Genomic DNA, 18,388 nt, shown 5'->3' with positions numbered 1-18,388 from the left:
TCGTTTTGTCTTTCTCTTCTCGTCCGTGTTCGATTGTGCGCTGGAACGATGTTTCATAATTCTAATCACAACCAACTAGCCCAGCTATCCATACTTAACGGCAGAATAGCTGGGTGAGGGAGGGACGGGGGGTTTCAGGCGCAACGCGGAATGGTAGGACAACGCGAACGTTGGCTTTGTATTCTAGTGCTTGATCTATTTTGATGAACTCGTGCGATATACGCGGTGTGCTGCATCGCGTTACCGGCGTCGCGGCGACTTTAGCGATGTCTTTGTATCAGGTCGGCAAAATAAACAGAACTCACTGAAACTCACAAAATATGTATTTTTATGCTTAGGGCTCGCTCGGACCCAATCTCACCGAAACTCTACTCAGCCGGGCTCACTAGGCTTCAAACTCACCAAAATTCTATACAGCTGGGCTCACTCGGACTCACTCACCAGAATTCTATTCAACCGGGCTCACTCGGACTCAGACTCGCCAAAAATCTATTCAGCCGGGCTCACTCGGACTCACTCACCAGAATTCCATTCAACCGGGCTCACACAGACTCGCCAAAATTATATGCAGCCGGGCTCACTAGAACTCAACTCACCAAGATTCCATGCAGCCGTGCTTACTAGGACTCAAACTCACCAAAATTCTGTTCAGCTGGGCTCACTCGGAGTCACTCACCAGAATTCTATTCAGCCGGGCTCACTCAGACTCGCAAAATGTCTATTCAGCCGGACTCACAGACTCGCCAAAATTCTATGCAGCCGGGCTCACTAGAACTCAAACTCACCAAAATTCTATGCAGCCGGGCTCACTATAGGACTCAAACTAGCCAAAATTCTATGCAGCCGGGCTCACTCGGACTTACTCATCAAAATATACTCGGCTACACTGACTCGGATTCAGGCTCATCAAAATTTTATTCAGCCGGGCTCACTCGCACTCAGACTCGCCAAAATTCTATTCAGCTGGGCTAACGCTGACTCAGACTCACCAAACTTCTATACAGCCAGGCTCAGTCGGACTCAGAATCGCCAAAATTTTATTCAGCCGTGCTCACTTGGACTCAGACTCACCAAATTTCTGTACAGCCGGGCTCAGTCTGACTCAGACGCCAAAATTCTCTATAGCCGGGCTCATTCGGACTAAGACTCGCCAAAATTCTATACAACCGTGCTCACTCGGACTGAGACTCGCCAAAATGATATTCAACCGCGCTCATTGTACTCCATTCGCCAAAATTCTTACAGCCGGGCTCACTCGGACTCAAACTCACCAAAATTATATTCAGCCGGGCTACTCGGACTGAGACACACCATAATTATATTCATGTGGGCTCACTCGGACTCAGGCTCGCCAAAATTCTTTACAGTCGGGCTTACTCGGGCTTACTCATCAAAATTATACTCAGCCGGACTGACTCAGACTCATCAAAATTCTATATAGCTAGGCTCACTCGGAATCAGACTCACCAAAATTCTATTCGGCTGGGTTCACTTGTACTCAGATTCGCCAAATTTCTTTTCAGCCGGGCTCACTCGCACTCAAACTCGCCAATATTCTATTCAGCCGGGCTCGCTCGGACTCAGACTCGCCAAAATTCTTTTCATCCGGGCTCACTCGGACTCACGCTCGCCAAAATTCTATTTAGCCGTACTTATTCAGACTGAGACTCGCGAAAATTCTATTCTGCGGGCTCACTCGGACTCAGACTCGCCAAAATTCTGTTCAGCAGGGCTCACTCGGACTCAGATTCGCTAAAATTCTCTACAGCTGGGCTCACTCGGACTTACTCATCAAAATTATACTCAGCCGGACTGACTCAGACTCCCCAAAATTCTATTTAGGTGGGCCCACTCGGGATCAGACTCACCAAAATTATATTCAGCCGGGTTCACTCGGACTTGACTCGCCAAAATTCTTTTCATCCGGGCTCACTCTGACTCACTCGCCAAAATTGTATTCATCCGGGCTCACTCGGACTCAGACTCGCCGAAATTCTGTTCAGCTGGGCTCACTCACTCACCAAAATTCTATTCAGTCGCGCTCACTCGGACTCAACCGCCAAAATTCTGTTCGTCCGGGCTCACACAGGAACTCAAGATTGGCGAAAATTCTCTACACCTGGGCTCATTCGGACTCAGACTCGCCAAAATTATATTCAGCCAGGCTCACTCGGACTCAAAGACTCGCCAAAATTCTACACAACCAGGCTCAGTCGCACTCAGATTCAGCGAAATTCTGCTAAGCCGGGCTCACTCGGACTCAAACTCAACAAAATTGTACTCAGCTGGGCGCACTCAAACTCACACGCGCGAGTCTTGTTGAGGTTTAGTGAGTCAACTCGTGAGTGAGTTTACCGGCCTATGGTCAAAAAGCACGCACATTGTGCCCCACGAATGATTTCGACAACTCGAAGAGTGTTGTACTGTGCGTGTCTAAGGATCGACATTTGGGCGAGTTGGTACTGGTTGAACATCTTGAAGGGGCAGCGCAAGAAGACGATGACAGAAGGTAGGAACACACAGGACATCGCTGACTCAACTCAACCGGGCTCACTCAGTCTAAGCACCAGGCGTGCGTGGAATCATGTCGCGTAGCAAAAGCAGATTTCGCATGTCGTTTGCAGCCGCGACTACCGCTCACCGAAAAGGTGACGACATTCATTAGCGACAAAAGTGTTATGGTTACAATAAGTCATGCTCAGTTGATATAAGTCACTTGACGTTCCTCCTCGCGAGGACAGTCTTTTCTGCTCTCCTTGTTTATCTAATTTATCTAGCTTTAGTAGCCAGTTTACCTAACAAGCGAATCGGGAGCGTCACCAGAAATGTTAAATCCGGGGAGCCCCTGAAAAGAAATTTTCGACCACGGAACAAAACTGGCATGGCCGACTTCAGAAGTGCAAGCGCCTCTGCCGAGGTGGCCGTAGTTACCCAGCATATGCCCATCTTCTACTCTCATTCTATCACAAAACGCAACTCGTGAGTCGCAACAATCTGCTTGTAGTGTGCGCTGGCTGAAAAAGTACAGTTATTTGAACAATCTTGCAAACTATTAAACGCCCGTTGTCGCGTTATATGATTGAACTGTTTTGTACCGAATCGGTAAACACTTATTACTTTTTCGGTTCAAATTTGGTTGGAGTTCAGGCACGTTTAAAGAAAATATCGGTTCATGTCCAGTTCCGCCCAAAACTCTGGTTCGGGTACGGTTTTCGGCTCGGGTGCGGGTTAGGTTCGGCACCCTGCCCAAAACAGCTGTCGTCGCTGTAAATGACAAATGTTCTGCCCATGTTAGACACCTGCGTACTCTCCACAGCGGTTCCGGACTGCAGTCCGGAGTACAGTAATAAGTACCGGAGCGGTACTCTTCCAGTATAGGTGACTCTTATAATAGATGAAAATTAGGGCGATCGGAGAGGCTCGTTTCTTGTGTTATAGTTACACACATATAAACAAAAGAGGCTATGAATCCAGAGGAAGCATAGGGGAAATTATTTGTTACGTTGAATAGAAATCTGAAGATGATAAGAAAAACGGAAATAAAAGTGCATGACCAGACAAGCCAGCTGAACTCAATCTTCCGCACTACGCGAGCGGTGCTTTACCAACGAGCTAACGCGGATGCCACACCCCGCGTGCACTTTCTTCAGAGCATCTGTGTTGACGGACTGTTGCTGAACCCGAGGTCATGGGTTCGAATTCCCGCCTGCATCGCAGCTCTGGAATGAATTACCAACGGATCTAATAGCACAACAGCCATTTATCAGCTACAAGACTAACCTTCGCTCTTTTGTGCTCGCTTCACTTGCTCAATGAGCATGTACCATATTAGTACTGTCTCATACGTTGTTTTTTCTTTCTCTCACGCGCTCTAGTGTTTATATGCCAGCATATAACACAGGGGCCTCCTTCACAACTCCTACGAGAGTTATGGTGCCCCCCCTTCATACCGTACCCAACCTACTTCTTGTCCTGATGACGAGCGGAACGCAAGGAAGCGCTCGTGTAACGTGCCTTGTTTACACGTTAAAGAAAGCCAGCTGGGTGGTCGAAATTAATCCATAGCCGTCAGTTTGACGTCCTTCGCACCCCGTTGCTTGCTTTCAGACGTGAAACCCCGTAGTTTAAATTTTGCTTTCGTTGAAATGTTACTTATCGTACTAAAAAAAACAAAGAAAAAAAAAGTGGCGAATGAGCTGATGTAAGGCGGCGTAAAGGGTCACACACGAAGGGATGCTCATTTGTGCCGCATACTTGCCGGCCGGAAGCAATTTGTCAGGGTGCAGTGACCCTTATATAACCTTCCAGAGCGGCGAGGCTCCTCTTAAATTTCGTCGCACGTGACCTCCTTGAGCTCCAAAGATCGCGTGCCATATATCGAAGCACGTTGTCACTGTTTACTCTAAACAGCGTTACTTTAGCTTGATATTGAGGCAAGATGACGAGAGTGGGGGAGGGGGGATGTGTGCCTCAGTTTCAAAGAAAAAAAAAAGAGCTACGTTTCTTGAAAAGCCACTGTCGAAAGCGAAATGTATATGTAAGAAAAGTGCGGATGCGGGACAACATACAGTGGGATGACAAAGGAGGGACGAAATTAATAAAATATCCTTTGTGTTGGCTTTATGTATTATTATTTTTTGTGTCAGCATTTCCGTGTTATTATTACTGCTTGTAAGTTCTTCAACGCGAGCCTCTAAACATGTACAGCCACGTTCAATATAAGCAGCCACATTAAATGTGAGCCTAGGCGGCTTCAAACAAAACTGGTCGGTAGCGTCGACATTTAAAGAAATTGGAAAATTTAAACTGTTCCAATTACTGTTGCGGCTCATATTGAACGCAAATGTACCTGCACAGGGTGATCGCTTTTAATTTTTGTGGAATTTTTAAAAATCGCCTGTGGCAGACAGCGTAATTCTTGTGCTTGAGCTGGATCATTCGAAGAGGCTAGGACGAGAAATCGAAACACGTATTCAACTAATTAATAGAAATTGACAAATTACCTTCTCAATTAATTACTAATTTACAGCACACGTTGTAATTTACGAATTGTAGCCGGTAAGCTTTCAAGAAGTGCCCACTTGCAATGAATTTTCAGGATGACACCAGTTTCTAGATATTATTTCTCAAAGTGTGGAACGAAATTCAGGGGGCGTTCCGGTTACTTTTGTGCTTAAATGCGTAACATAGCGTATTGTTAAAAAAGAAGTGGCATAACTAGAGTCCCTAGAAATACTAGGGACCCTAGCACAACAGTGCATTTTTACGGCGGGTTTGATGGCGCATGTCTCCAAAATGGCGTCATTCTGGAAATTCATTCCAGATGGATACGCCTTGCAAGCTCACCGGCTAGGATTTGTAAATTGCAATATGCATTGTAAGTAATTCAGAAGATAATTAGTGAATCCTTGTTAATTAGTTTAATATGTGTTGCGATTTGTCGTGCAAGTAGCCCATTTTCATGAATAATCCAATTCAAGAACTACAATTATGTTATCTGCAACAGGCTATTTTTGGAAATTTCGTAATACTTAAAATGGTGACCCTGTATGCAGCTGCGCATGAACTAGTTTTCAGCCTGTCCAGTTCGCTTTACGGAATGCCGCAACTATTGAGACATCGAAGGCGATAATAGAGATGATGGTGGTGGTGTGGTAAAAGAAACATTTTGCTTTATCCTATTTGTTGATTGGGAGGACGCCTTCCGTCTATAGCCCCTCCCCCCTCCATGCGCGCTCTATGGCCATCGGTGTGGCGCCATTTTCTCTCGGAAATGTAACAGAAAAGAAACTTTACTATTCGCTAATGATCGAGGCTGGCCGACGTCATTTCAGCGGCAGGTATTAAATAGGGTCAAATGTGAGCTTGTGTACCCTAGATGACGTCATCGTCACGAGATGGCGCCACGGGCGCAGCTCGAGCAAGTCGGTCTCCTCGGTGTTCCGATATTCCGTAAGCTGTCATAGCGTATAAGGACAGGATTCAATTTGAGGTAAGCACGGAAGCTTCGGTCGATGGCAAGATTCTCGCAGCCGAAGCATCCCTTTGGAGGAAGCTTTAGCTGAGGAGCTCCTCTGTATAAACAGACAGGAATTACAGAGGAATCGTTCTGCTTGCAGTCCACGGCACTTAATTTGACGATACTTGATGTTAAAAAAAACATACACATTTGCCGACTGAAGCAGATTTTGTTTATTAGGCCATCCATTTTTAAATACAAAATGTCGTCAAACGGAAGATTAAAAAGGCGCAGTTTCGCCCGAAAGGCGAAGCATCGATTGGGATAGCAAATTGGTGGACAGCTATAATCGCTATATATAGCTATACGAAGCAAAGCAGTTTTATTGGCCGTGTAAAGTTGTAAACATAGGCATACTGACTAAACTAACAAGCATGGTGTCACGCGCGCACAAGCAAACATGAACACTTCTCACTCGATGACCGCGGAAACTCGCTGTCAAAACGCTAGAGGCAGGAAGCGTGGCAGCAGCAGCGAGCGAATCGACTTTCGTGCTGCGTCTCGCATCAGCGCGAACTAAGCCGCAAAAACACAGGGCACATCGGACTCTGTGTCCTTGCAGATGGCTTTTAAGATACAGCGGCCCGGGCGGACGTGCACGGCCGCCCGGAGTAGAACGCGTTCCCCCTCGCTACCCTCCCCCTGGAGTCTCGCGCGCGACGGAAAACGGCGCGCTTCCTCCCCGCTTTCCTCGCGTGCGCGTGATTGAGCCGTGATCTCCGGCTCCCCATCGCACGCTGTCACTCGCACATACAGCACACGACAGGCAGCGATGATTTTATCGCATTTGGACTTTATATGAAACCCTGCGGTGACGGCGATGGCAGAAATGCGACTATAGAGTGTCCATATAATTGCTATCGCAATAAAAATGAACTGTGGCATCAATACTAATGTTGCAGTTCTGTGAACTGCAACAATTAAAACGTGACAAACCATCCCGGCCTTGCGAAGGTAGATGTCCGGCGAAGCTTTTGCGAAGCCACCACTACAATTGCTGAGGGGGTATGCGCATGCTTTATTGATGGTTCGGATGCTTGTTTTTAGCTTGTTCTTTATTGAAACATGTGTTGTGTGTTGCATAGGTGATTTCAATAAGTGTATGCACTGTTTGCTTCACTTTGCTGAGCGCTTGTAGCCTCTGCCTTAATTAAGGTGGCATGAGCCATTGCATTGTGTGCTTGCCAACGGACTTATGAGTCATTGCATTTTTTGCTTGTTTAGGGGGGTATGAGTCACTGCTGAGGATCACAGATACTTGTTTTGAGCTCGTTCTTTATTGAAACGTACGCTGTTCTTAACGTTGTACTCGTGATTCCAATGAGTGTATGCACTGCTCGCTTCACTTTGCCGAGTGTTTCTAGCCTCTGCATGACGAGGGGGATGAGCCATTGCATTTTTCCTTGCTTAGGGGGATATGAGCCACTGCTGATGGTGATAATTTTTGTTCACGGACGGACATGAAAAATGCCGACCACCTAGAGGTTAACAGCTTCGCTGTAAAACATCTGAAGTGGGGGAAATTCACGTTCACCGAAATGTGCCTCTAATTTGTGAGCAAGACTTCTTCAAAGAGGTCGTAAACGTTGCAAGGATCTTGCCTAAGCAGTAAACTCATTTTATCGCAACTGTATGCACTTCAGGTGCCCTAAAGTAGGCTGTTTACATAATGGAAATATCTGTTTTTGCCACAGAGTTGCAGATCTGTAAATATAAGGATTCATATTTTTTTTCGATTTACCACGTGCCGGCAATAATAATAATAATAAAAAAACACGAGACCCTTGCTGAAAATGCTACTTACTACAGCCGCAACCATTTCAACCTTCTCTCTTGCAACAAAATTAATCGAAATCATTTGAGTGGTAGAGCCGCTCTAAACTTTCCGCGCCAACTCGCCGTGGCGTCATGAATTTTGACAGTGTCCGCATGATCTTATAGTTGTTTGTCGTTAAAAGGCCCGACGAAAGAATGCAGTAGTGGTTTCTTTGAAAGCTCGCTTCTGTTCATGTCATCCTGCGGGATGGTATGGGTAAAACAATTTGTGAACCAACGCTACAACTTGCAGTGTCTTGCAACTTGCTTACGGGGGAAATGATGGAATTCCACGCGTCGAACGGTTGCAGTGACTACCTCCGACTTCTTTCTTTTTTTGTCTCTTATTTCCTCACTCGCGATAGGGTGTCCTTTTAGACTCCCTGCTTATGCAACGATTTCTAAAGGCAAAGAATCTTGCGACCTAAAAAAGAAGAAAGATAACAAAAGTTGTAGTAAAGGCCTTGGCCTTCCGCCATGTTATGCAAGGTTAGAACACGCACCCAGGCATAGTTGCGTGAAAGATCTGTCGAAATAGAAGAAAAGAGAGCGGCAAGCAAACTATCAAAACTGAACACGTCTCATTGTTCGGAGGTTTTCCTCGAAGGACTTGCGCCACTACACATAGAGCTAAGTGCATGGACAGTTGTGGTGAGCAATTTTGAGAGTCTTTCGCCGAAAGAGGGTCAGTTTGGCCAGGCGGCGCACGGTGTGTTGGCCATATGCACGTCTGTCGGCATGACTTACATGCGGGATGGACGGAGTTTCGTCTGCTGAAACAAAAATGCAGACTATGTATTCAGAATAGAGTGGACTGATGGTTTTGTGGGCCGTCGGCTAAGTCCAAGTGCAGAGAATAAATTCAGAAGGTAGTTGGCAAAAAAATTCTACTGAGGCTCTTTGCTAACGTGAAATGCAAACGATGCATTCAGAAAAAAAGTTGGGAGGGCCACTAAGACCCTCTGCTGAAACAAAATGTAGGGAATGCTGAAAGGAGTAGGCTGCAGGTGCTTGGGGTGCCGTTTGCTAAAACTAAATACAGATAACACACCGTAGCTTCATAGATAGTCTGCAAAGAGAGCGAGAGAGCGAAAGAGAGAAACACGATATGAAAAGCGATAAAACGAAATCATAGAGAATAAAAGGCTGCCGCTTTTTGGTCTTGCCACGGAATTGGATCGTATTGGAGAAATTGACGTCTAAACGCCTCTGACATTGAACAGAAAAAAAAAAAGGCGACAGTAAGTGCACAGGGAACTCTTCAAGTAGAGGTGTTTTTTCCTTGGACAAAATGACCACGAAAAAGACGGCGCGTTAGACTATAAGCTGTCATACATACCGTAGAGCGGTGACATGGTATACACTATGCCGGTGTCACACAGCGCACTTTCGATCGAGCCCGATCCGGATCCCCATTGTCGACCGCGATTGGCTCCCACCCGAGCTTGCGCGAAGGAGCCAAATGGCCACCGAGCAATTTGATCCCGCGATCGAACTCGATCACGGTCAAGAGTCTAATAACTGCACGACGCACGGTGTTAGGAGTCAATCATTTTATCGGGATGACAATAATCCGGACCCTCGAGGCGCGTTCGAGCCGTCGCCATAGGCTCCGCCGTGCCGTCCCGGATGCGATGGTGCTCGTGCGCGGCCCAGCCCGCGGTGCCCGCTCGGTGACGCTGCAGCCGAGCTCATAGCATTTTTGGAACGCGTACACATTGCCCGCGTGCCGTGTTTTGTAGGTGCACGCGATCTGGCGTGGGTGCCAGGGCGAGCATGCCTGCAAGGGCGAGCATGCATGAGAGGGCGATTCGGGAAGGCTGGTGCCTCCTCGTTGCGCACTGTTTTTTTACCCCGCGCACTGCGTCGGAGCTCACGTGACCTGTCGAGTTTCGGAAGCGCTGCGCAGTAGAAATGGCGAAGGTAGCGGCAGCGTGGAACGTTCTCTTTTGAAATAAAAAGCACGTCCGGTCCCCGCTACCTACCGGCGCTCCTCGCCATGCCAGCGTTGTGACCGCAAAGGCTCGCGGTCATCGAGTGAACGCCGTTAATAGAGAATTTTAGTGCGTCCGGTACTCCGGCAGGCGCGGCCGGTTTGCCGGATGAGCGGGGGCGTAAACGTGAGCGGCCAGATTGGTGGCGCCAGCTGGTGGTGCAAAGCTCAACCACCTAAACACAGAACCAATTACTATATTCTTCTTAGCTGGGGTGTAGGTTTCCGACAGCAGCGTAATTGTGAACACAATTACGCCGCGTCCGAAAATTTGCACCAGCAGTGAAGCAGAATAAAGTAGGTTACTGCAATTTTAGCTCTGTGTTTCTCTGGTTGAGCTCTACAACACCAGGCGGCTTCACAGCTCCGGCCGCTCACGTTTACGCCCCCGACCATCCGGCAATCCGCCCCCGACCATCCGGCAATTCGCCCAAACCGCTTCAGTTTGCCGGAATAGCGGACACGCTAAAAGTCTCTAATGTTTGCATTTGGGAGCGTGAGACAACGCGTGCACTAAGCGGACTTTTACTGCAATTTATGCCGCCCGCAAGGCTTAAAGCTTTCGTGTAGTAAGTCTAACACTTGGATTTTGCTGTCGGCCTTCCTTTTGCGAACGAAACTGCAACTTTTTTTAAAAGCCTGCATAGACTTCAACCTTTCGGATTCACTTCCTTTTGTATAATTGTTTCTTGTCTCGTCAGGTATACTGTACAGCAACAATCCCAAACATGTTTTGTGATTGTTTCTTTCAGGTGCACTTATCATTAAGATGTCATCAGCCACGCTTCTTACATACATCCTTACTCTAACAAGGCATTGATAGCCTTAGCGAAAAGTGCGTTCTGTCAGTCTACTGAGTGGCATTATTTTTCGCTCACTGTAGGCATTGATATCTCTTCTGCTGATATAATTCTTCGTCTTTCTCTTTCGCTTCTTTGTTTCCTTCATGCTCAATATAGTAAGCTTTATTTTTTAAAAAAGCTTTTTGGTTGCTTTTACAATCGGGTCTACCTGCGTGTTATATACATAAAAAAAAGCGCTCCTCGGGCGTTCATTTGAAAATAATTAACGATGCGTAGATGTTGCCGTTGCGGGAACTTCTATCTTATCGTTACTTTTCGCTTTTCTCGAGCGTCACCTGCCGTCTAGAAGTATTGTAAAAAAAATCGTCTGTAAACGTCAGGGAAGCAGCAGGCATCCATACGGCAAACACTGCATGAGGCCGTGGCTTAAGCAGTCCGAACAATGCAGACGGCAACGTGCTATGTGCTCGCAGCCTTCTATGCGCAGTTGCATAAGCGAAGCCCTATGACTGGAATGAGCCATATGCGACCTCGTGCGTAATTCCAGCGCCGCGATTAACGTAGTACATGGTCTCGGGTACTCGATCAGACCACAGGCTCTTGCTGCCTCCATTCTTTCGTCTGCTGCAAGAACGCTCGAGAGAGAGAGAGAGAGAAAAGAAATGTGGAAGTCGGTCAATGTTTCCAAAGCTCATTCATCAATTTCTTGCCGGCTTGTAGAAAATAAAGGTCAGATGCCAGAGTGGAAAATATAAAAGGGACAGGGACGGTGATGGAGGAGTGATCCCCACTCGAAATGCATTGCGTTCGCAGAAGCAGACGAAAAGAGGGATAGTCAGCAGCAGAAAAAAGCAGCGACAGCAGCAGACGACGCGCGTGGAACAGACGATAATGCAGTGTTAGCGCGGCTGGCCTCCTCCACTCGGCAACAGTATATGTTGGTGGTCGTTAACCTAGTTCTCAAGATGCTGCCCATTTTAGCGAAACGTTAAGGCGCGCTTGCGTAACAGAAAGAGCGTAATGCGTCCGCTTCTAACTCCTTATGTAATGCGCAGGCCTCTTTAGCCCTGAGTGGACTCGCGGGCGCGAATATTTCTAAATGAACATTCGTTCCGCGACCCTGTGTTTTCCGAAAGCACAATGCTCTCATACACTGCAAATTGTGCCCCTGCAAATGCGTGCAGTGTGACGGTAGCTAGCGCGGACATCGGCCAATAAGCAGAGTAGTAATAATTCACAGCCCAGGGGTGCTGTATGCTGCCGGGAACGGAAGCAGAAGACGCTGCAAACACGTAGCGTCAGTTGAAAGAAAGTATGTAAAGAATGAACGCATGGTGCAAAATAACCTCTCCCGCATTACTTCTCATAAAGTTACGAATGCGTATAGTGCGAGTTCTGTCGGAACTCTCCTGTGTACTAGCAGCCTTCGCACGCTTTGCATAGTTATCACAACACTGACTGCTTTTTGTTCATGGCTGAAGTGCATTTCCCCTTTCTTTCTTTTTTCGTATATTCTGTTTATTTTTCCCCCGTCTGAAACGAGTGCAGAGGAACACTTAGCTTGATGTATGGTAACGGTTTCAGCGGACTGTCTCGAATTGAAACTGCGACGTTTTGCGAGGCGAGACGTCAAAAGCAAGACGGCGAATAGCGTCACCGTTTTTTTTTTCTAAAATTCGTTCGATGACGCAATAGGTCCTCTCGAGCTCGACGCAACTCAACGCAAAAGAAACTCGGTGGCCTACAGTGGCAGACCGTTTGCGTACAGTTATCACAGCACATCTACGAGTGCAGATCACGTTTTCACAGGAAGAGAGGAAGGAAAGGAAGAAAGGAAGCAATTAACGATGGAAGGAAGCGATCAACGAAGAAGAAAAGCAGTAAACGAAGAAAGGAAGCAATAAATGATGGATAAATTAAGTAAAGGAAGCGATGACCGAAGTTAGAAATTAATTGAAGGAAAAGGAAAGAAGCGATTAATGAACGAAGGACAGGATCGACGAAGCTAGGAAAAACGAAGGAAACGATGAACGAAGGAAGTAAGCAAAAATGAAGGAAAAAAAAACAATGAAGTGATGAACGAAGGAATGACATCACAATTCGTGTTCCTTTCGCTAATGCTCGTATCGTGCGTATATGTAAAATCAAACAATTGGGCATGTCGTAAGCTCGCGTAGAATGGCCCCAGTAGAAATGCCGTCGGTGTCGCATGATCGTCGTCACCGTCAGTGGTGGCACAGCTGCAAACAATTATGCCATACTGCGTCGAGAGCGGTCCTGTGGGCCATCCTGCGCCAAAACGGCATTTTAGCGGAATATTGCGTCGGGCGTGCGCCAAAGCATGCGTAAGAGTGAAACTCTCCTTCCATCGATCCTTCGCAGTTAGCAAAACTGAAGTCAAAACGAACAGCACGCTATCATCATCATGCTAGAAGGAAGCAAAGACCAGCGTGCATTGAGTTTCTCACTGTATAGCGAGATACTTTCTGGGCCCGTCGGAGTCGTCCGATATCGTGCATTTTTCATTGGCGCGCACACACACACACACACACACACACACACACACACACACACACACACACACACACACACACACACACACACACACACACACACACACACACACACACACACACACACACACACACACACACACACACACACACACACACACAGACACACACACACACACACACACACACACACACACACACACACACACACACACACACACACACACACACACACACACACACACACACACACACACACACACACACACACACACACACACACACACACACACACACACACACACACACACACACACACACACACACACACACACACACACACACACACACACACACACACACACACACACACACACACACACACACACACACACACACACACACACACACACACACACACACACACACACACACACACACACACACACACACACACACACACACACACACACACACACACACACACACACACACACACACACACACACACACACACACACACACACACACACACACACACACACACACACACACACACACACACACACACACACACACACACACACACACACACACACACACACACACACACACACACACACACACACACACACACACACACACACAAATAAAATGCAAGAGAAAAGCGGGCAGAGAAAATTTCTAGCACGACTGCCGTAGGCCGTCGAAAAAGAGCGCAGCGTTCCATAATGTCGTGCAAGGGGGGCCTTGATTTGAATATCCTGTGCAAGAATAAATGCCGCAGGCTACGACAGACCCGGGCGAAGTTGGGGTAAGAGTGCAAAGGGGTGTTTAGAACAATGTTGCCTCCGAAAGTTGGGATGGTTGAATTACCTTTAAAAAAAAAAATCTTTTCCTCATAGCTCTTCGTTCATCTTGCGCCTGAGCGGTAGGCGTAATACAGTGATGTAGGCAGGAGCGATTCGCATTTGTGTTCTTGTACATAAGTTCTTTACGGGACAAGGACGAGCGATCCTCTTGTATCTCTTTTTTCTGTGCAGGTAGCTACGCTTTTGCGCGAAGTCTAGCGAAACTCTAAACTTCCTGTAATTTCGCGGCCCCAAACTCTTGTGAAACGAACATTTTCGAAGCCCTATTAAGTTCGTATAGCCTTTCTTCTTTTGCCTGGACAACGAGATGTCAGATGCGCTTGATACGTGTCCTCTGCGCGCACTTTTTTTCTGCAAGCTTTTACTTTTGCGATAAATACAAGTTCTATCGAGAGAGACAAAAAGAGAGACAGAGAGAGAGAGAAAGAAAGAACTTTATCAAGTTCAATGTGTCGTAGCGCAACATGCAGGTATATTGCGCCGTAACGCTCGAGATACTCCAAAGATATACACTAAAGCAGTTTAGGTTGATAGGGTATTCTTACAAAACTTTAATTTCGCTAATTTCACGATAACATAGGTTGGTTATCAGAAGAGCAAGTGGAGGTCATTATAGTTCCTTGTTTTTGAATTTCGTGCTGAAACACCGCAGCGCCGTTACGTCAATGTGACGTCACAGATTTCAGTGTTTCCTTTTTTCCGTATTTGGGCCGTTTTGGCATAGTCAGATTCTTGAGAAACTTGCCAAGTTGAGTTTTTGGCTCATTTAGAATGGTACTACTTTGTCGATAAAAAAAAGATAACTGTAGATCCGAACAGACGGCGTCAAACTACATGACGTCACGGCCTACTGGTGTACGAACGTCGAAGGCGTCGTCGTCGCTAGTCTTTCGCTTCTTGGGTCATTTCTGGCTTTCAGAACCTCCTCTCACAGTCAAAGTGTTTGCATTGTAGATGCGTAATTTACGTATCGCGCCAGCTAGACGGGCGAATTTACTGACACTTTGAAAGCAAGCGCACGAATTCGCTGCACGCACGAAGTGTCACTTTTGCGGCCCACTGCTTAGACGGTAAAGTGCCCTTCAGTTTTGATGGCAATGTCGATGGGTGGCATATGAGCATGCACGCAATGTATTTATTGTTTTAGGCAGTGTTTGGCAAAGGTAACTCTAAGTATACTGCGTTATTAAGCGCAGTATTTGGTGCGTAGCGTAAATTAAGTAATTCGTTGCAACCGAATTCACGCTGATCAATCCTTCACGATTCGGAACCAGAGAGCATTGATTACAAGGCAAGCGGGGAAAAAGTGGCAGTTTCAACTGCAACTGGCTACTTATGTTTCGGTGACGCTTATAACATTTAAAATCACGAAAACCAAAGAATAGTTGTTTCAGAACTAGTTTCGACCCTACATTGAGCGCAGTTTTGTTTGTTTTTTGAAGCACTTCCATTGAAGCTACACACTTAGGCTTTTGGACGCAGCGAAGTTAGTTCGACGAATACGCTAGCTGGAAAGTGCGTTCTAGCAACTGTAACTAAACGTTTCCCTTTGACAGTCTGCGAAAGACACAAGCGGTGAATTGCACTCGCTTTCTTTTTTATTTGGGAGGATTTGCCGCAAGGCAGGAAGAATAATAACAACAAGTCAAATAAGGACTTCTAAATATGCATCGTGCAAGCACTCCAGCAGTGTCTTTGCAAACTTGTTGTCCATCATCCAGTGTTCGCAGTTTTCTGGTAGGTCTGGATTTTCAAAAAGTCCAGCGTTTTTTAAGTCTGATCGGCCGCGTTCCAGGACTACATCCAAAGCAGGTGTCGAACATCTGACGTTGTCGCAGGAGCCGAGCACTTGGACCACGTTTCTTGGTCGTTTTTTTGTGGATCCCCAAGCACAGCCCTTACACCGTCATCATGATGTAAGAGCCACTCCAGCCCGAAGCCCCCGAAGAAATGTTCCCGGCTAAGGTTACGGGGAAGGAAGCAGACACGCGGGGGATCGAGGCCCGCGTGTGCCGTCGGAGGCTAGATTTCAGTGCTTGGCGGAGAGAGCGCGGGGATCCAACGTAATGGTTATCCCATGGCGAATTGCACTCGCTCAAAGTGACACTCGATTCACCCGTCTGACCGGAGTATGACTGAAACACTCAACCCATTTTTCTCTCGTGGTTCCTCTCTGACAGCGCACAGTGGTGGGTTCGTGTGCAGACATTGAAATTGCTCAAGCAGCGACATCACGGCAGCGGAGTAGATTTGTCCTGTGTACTTCGCTGTTGCGATGCAGTGCCTGCTTGCGTGATCTTTATGCCTAAATAAGCGAAAATATTTCGGAATGGAACAGTAGTTAAGGATTCCGACAATAAATCGTAAAGCACCAGTCCGAGGAAAGTGTAAAGTGTTGCCAAAAATCGCGATAGTAACGCTCTCGGTTACGCCGAAAGGCTCTGACGCTAGAACGAACGAACGAACGAACGAACGAACGAACGAACGAACGAACGAACGAACGAACGAACGAACGAACGAACGAACGAACGAACGAACGAACGAACGAACGAACGAACGAACGAACGAACGAACGAACGAACGAACGAACGAACGAACGAACGAACGAACGAACGAACGAACGAACGAACGAACGAACGAACGAACGAACGAACGAACGAACGAACGAACGAACGAACGAACGAACGAACGAACGAACGAACGAACGAACGAACGAACGAACGAACGAACGAACGAACGAACGAACGAACGAACGAACGAACGAACGAACGAACGAACGAACGAACGAACGAACGAACGAACGAACGAACGAACGAACGAACGAACGAACGAACGAACGAACGAACGAACGAACGAACGAACGAACGAACGAACGAACGAACGAACGAACGAACGAACGAACGAACGAACGAACGAACGAACGAACGAACGAACGAACGAACGAACGAACGAACGAACGAACGAACGAACGAACGAACGAACGAACGAACGAACGAACGAACGAACGAACGAACGAACGAACGAACGAACGAACGAACGAACGAACGAACGAACGAACGAACGAACGAACGAACGAACGAACGAACGAACGAACGAACGAACGAACGAACGAACGAACGAACGAACGAGCGAACGAGCGAACGAGCGAACGAACGAACGAACGAACGAACGAAAAAAATTGTGGGGTTTTTCGTGCCAAAACCACTTTCTGATTATGAGGCACGCCGTAGTGAGGGACTCCGGAAATTTCGACCACCTGAAGTTCTTTAACGTGCACCTAAATCTAAGTACACCTGTGTTTTCGCGTTTCGCCCCCATCGAAATGCGGCCGCCGTGATCGCGAACGAACGAACGAACGAACGAACGAACGAACGAACGAACGAACGAACGAACGAACGAACGAACGAACGAACGAACGAACGAGCGAGCGAACGAGCGAACGAGCGAACGAACGAACGAACGAACGAACGAACGAGCGAGCGAGCGAGCGAGCGAGCGAGCGAACGAACGAACGAACGAACGAACGAACGAACGAGCGAACGAACGAACGAACGAACGAACGAACGAACGAACGAACGAACGAGCGAACGAGCGAGCGAAAGAAAGAAAGAAAGAAGGAAGGAAGGAAGGAAGGAAGGAAGGAAGGAAGGAAGGAAGGAAGGAAGGAAGGAATGAATGAATGAATGAATGAACAGCTGGCTCGACGGAAGTGACGACGGTGGTAAGAAAGAAAGCAAAACCCAGATGCTATGCGGTGGAAGCTAACGACAAGGAACTAGATCGCTCCAACTCGCGTATTGCCAGAATCTGCTTGTGGGCTTTGCCGCACGCAAGAAGGCTGTTCAGGAAAACTTGATTGCGGTTTTTTAATCAATATTCGTGGGTGGCGCTTCATAGGATCGTTAAGTTGACCTGTTGACTGACAACGTTGTCACGTCCTCCTTCGTGACTCAGTGGCTATAAAGTCTGGCGTCATGCTGCTTATATAGGTACCGGGTTCGAGTCCCGGTCGTGGCGTTCGTGTTCCCCTTGAGGCGGAGGGCCGAAGCCTTCGCATATCAAGATGTCGCTGCACGTCAGCGTACTCCCGTACGGGGAAAATTAATCCTGGAAGACGGCGAAAACAAGAAAAGCTACTGCTACTACAAACGAACTAACTGCGACGATGATGAGACTTACAACTGCTGCTATCACTGCTACTAACGCAACAACAATAATAATCCCGAGTTAGCACTGCAGAGCGTACGAGACACGTGCCAGGTGCCGCCTCTTCTGAACGCCCTCCGCTTCCCAAGATAGTGAAGATACCAGCTGCTAAGTTTGTAAGCGTTTACGGCGACGGTGACGATGATGCTGGTTGTGACGATGTGAAC

The sequence above is a fragment of the Dermacentor variabilis genome, chromosome 10 (genome assembly GCF_050947875.1).
Source record: "Dermacentor variabilis isolate Ectoservices chromosome 10, ASM5094787v1, whole genome shotgun sequence".
NCBI classification, from domain to species: Eukaryota; Metazoa; Arthropoda; class Arachnida; order Ixodida; family Ixodidae; genus Dermacentor; species Dermacentor variabilis.
Note: the sequence above shows the minus strand (reverse complement) of the source record.